Source organism: Lithobates pipiens, unplaced genomic scaffold, assembly GCF_037356315.1.
Source record: "Lithobates pipiens isolate NorthernLeopardFrog02 unplaced genomic scaffold, aLitPip1_a1.2 Scaffold_1, whole genome shotgun sequence".
Taxonomy (NCBI): domain Eukaryota; kingdom Metazoa; phylum Chordata; class Amphibia; order Anura; family Ranidae; genus Lithobates; species Lithobates pipiens.
The window spans coordinates 81,210,263-81,213,944 of record NW_027507685.1 but is presented as its reverse complement, the minus strand read 5'-3'; positions in this window follow the sequence as shown (position 1 = coordinate 81,213,944).

Sequence of the window (3,682 nt, the reverse complement as noted above, 5' to 3'; positions counted from 1 at the left end):
TAGGTGTCCGACTACATCGGGTTAATGGCCGATGTGGACGCCCTGAGGAGTGATGAACCCCTGGACTACTGGGTGGGCAGGCTTGACCTGGCCAGAGCTTGCCCAATTTACAATGGAACTGTTGGCTTGCCCTTCGTCCAGTGTCCTGTCCGAAAGGACGTTCAGTGCAGCAGGGGGGGGGTCGTGACCGATAAGCGCACTCGTCTAGCTCACGACAGTGTTGACTACCTCACATTTATAAAAATGAATGAGACATGGATCTCAAAGGAATTCAACACATGTGACCAGTAGACTGTATAGCTCTTTAAACGATGTATTTAATCGAGCACACAGACCTTTTTTCTACATTTGGCTCACTTCCTTGTACAAAAAAAAGCACACCGCACTATATGCCCATACCCTCCTGTTTGAAGAGGTTGAGCAGTGTTGTATTTTTGGGGCCCAGCAGTGAGTTGCTGGTATCAGTGCTCTATATCACGATGCTGGTGATCATCTCCTGCACCCTCTTCATAGCCTACCCTGACCTTTCCTCTCCTCCATTGCCTTCATGCGCTCCTGAGTCCTGAATTGTCAAAATTTCATAGATAAAAAAATAAATAAAATGCTTGTAGTTGTCGATCCCAGATTCACTTCATACATGTGTTATGTCAGTGGCCATGTGGTGGGACTATGTGTGCACAGCTAGTAAGTATTTTGTGGCTGAAAATATGACCTGTAGGTTTTTAAAGTTCCCCTGCCATTGAAGTCAATGGGGCCCGCCGCGAACTTTGCGGTTCGCAAACATTTGACCGCGTTCGCAAAATGTCTCGTCGGAAGTTCGTCCATCTCTAAATTGGGTCAAACCTAAACACTTTGAATTGGTATGCAATCAGGCAGGCCCTTGCATAAACATAGTTGATGGTAAAACTAAAGGAAGTTTAATATGAAAATTGAGAAAAAAGTTGCACCACCTGCCAAGCATACTGCCCTTTGAAGATGATGATGTGAGACGGAATAGTGATGCCTTGATATCAAGCATCTGTTAGATGAAAACTGTACCGAGGCAACTCTCTGGAATAATGGCTGCAACGTGAGAAGGAGTTTCTTCTTCTGAGCGAGAAATCAGAATGTAAAAATGGTTAGCTTCGCCCTCTAAATAACACAAATTACAAAAAGTCTCTAAATGTAACCCCTCCTTCCCCTCTTATTTTTATTTTTGAATATGCATTCTCTCTAGCTCACACCAACATCTTTGGTGCCAGGGCTTGCTGGTCTGGCTCATGGCTAGAACACAATGATATAGTCACAAGAGAGTTGATTAGGGAAGAGAACATATAATTAATAAATATATATAATGTTCCTATAAAAAGCTATAGTTGCAGGGAATGAACTAGGGGAGGAGTGTCCAAACTTTTTTTTTCAAAGAGGGCCAGATTTGATGAAGTGAACATGCACGAGGGCCAACCATTTTGCCTGACATTCTTTGAACCATTAAAAATCGGTCTAAGTGTGTTCGTTCGAACACTAATACACGGCCCAACAAGAATTCTCTTGCCTTTGTGGCTGTGTGTGTTGAAGAGATGAGCTCGGGCGTGATATTTGGATATACCGTATTTATTGGCGAATAAGAGGGAAGTTTCAGGAAAAAAAACTTAAAATTTTAAATAAAAAAACTCTGAAGCAAAATAAGGGTCAGTGCCCATCTGCGCTCCCACCATTGCCAGGAATGCACCCACCATTAGCCAGGAATGCAGCCACCATTAGCCAGAAATGCAGCCACCATTGCCAGGATTTCACTTACTATTAGCCAGGAATGCAGCCACCATTAGCCAGGAATGCAGCCACCATTAGCCAGGATTTCACTCACTATTGCCAGGAATGCAGCCACCATTAGCCAGGATTTCACTCACTATTGCCAGGAATGCAGCCACCATTGCCAGGATTTCACTCACTATTGCCAGGAATGCAGCCACCATTAGCCAGGATTTCACATACTATTGCCAGGAATGCAGCCACCATTGCCAGGATTTCACATACTATTGCCAGAAATGCACCCACCATTGCCAGGATTTCACTTACTATTAGCCAGGAATGTACTTACCATTGCCATCAGTGCAGCCTTGGAGGGGGCTGGACGAGCGCCAAAGAACAGGAGAATCTCCTGTTTTCACAGCGGCCTCTTTAAGAGAAAGTTCCGCCTCCTTTGATGGACAGAACAGTCATCCAATGGCGGAGATGGGACTTCCTATTACAGAGGCTGCAGTGTAAACAGGAAATACTCCTGTGTGCACAGCGCTCGTACAGCTTCCTATCTCCAATGCAGCCAGACTATATATCTTTTGTGGCCCCGGCGCTGGGAGATCGTCGGGGACCACAAAAGATATATATGTTTAGATTACCAGGCGGGCCGTTCAAAACCGGACCGCGGGCCGGACTTTGGACATGCCTGACTCTGGCTGCAGCCCGGCATACCATGTATCTGCCTGATTCACACATGCAATTTTTTTTTTTTTAAAGCACATTTTCAGTTTTGCAGACACATACTACAGTCCTTTTACCATGGTTTCCTATGGATGTAATTCACATCTGTATATTTTATGAAAAGGGCCAGGAAATTTTTTGATTTTTGGTTCCATAGACTTAAATGGATGAAAAGCATGTATTAAAAAATACAAACTGAACCTGCATAAGTGTGAATCTGGCCGAATTAGCCACTGGAAGACTGTTCAATTTAGTTTTTTAGTTAAAGGGCTGTCTCCCCAACTACAAGGCACATGCGCCAGCAAAGCCCAGTAGCAAGGAAGGAGCGTCTGACATTACATGCAAAAAGAAATGGGCTCCTGTTTACCCCCCCCCCCCCCCCTTCTCTGTATGTATAGAACAGGAGTGTGAAGATGCACACCAATCCAAAGCCTCTACCACCATTGCAAAATTGGGCAAGCAGCATGCAGAGCTCATATTTACCTGCCAGCCACTGAACCATATCTCCCCACCATTAAATAAGGAGGCCCAAGAACAGGCCATTTAGACCCCAAGGCCTTGTTTAGAGCGGCAGGAGTCTACTGCGTCTCTGAGCAATCTGTGGTGGATCACTTCTCTGAATGTGGTAGTGGAGGATATACTGCCTGTTTTTCCTCATCTGAAGCTGGATTTTGTATTGATATACTGTGCCCAATTGAGAGTCAAGCGCTCGGTTTGCAGATCCAGGGTGGTCCCATTCTGTGAGCGATTTGACAGGCGGTGACTTGATATTGACAAGACAACCTAAATTTGGTGCTGCAGCTAGTGTGAGATCCCTTCCGGCTACATGTGATCTTTTAGGTGGGGGGAGTGAGGGAGCAGTAAAACCACAGCTCTACTGCCCCCTTGGTGTATGTGTAATTGAGGTCTAACAAACAAATACCAGCGCTAAAGGATACAACTAAATTAAGAGGGTTTTCCTCTGACATTGGAGTCTTGCATTCTAGGAGCGCTTAATCCTGGGTGTGCTAAACCTACCTGAGATAGATGGAGAACAGCAATCTTAGGTGATCTAGAGCGAGGACAAAAAGAACACAGGTGGGATCTACTTTTTTTTTTATTTTATTTTTTTATATAAATTGGTTAGTGATCCTAATCAGAGGTGAAGGAGCTGACCCGTAGTATGCTCACATGAAGTGGCCATGAAATAATAAAATATATAAATTACACCTTAATCATTGCG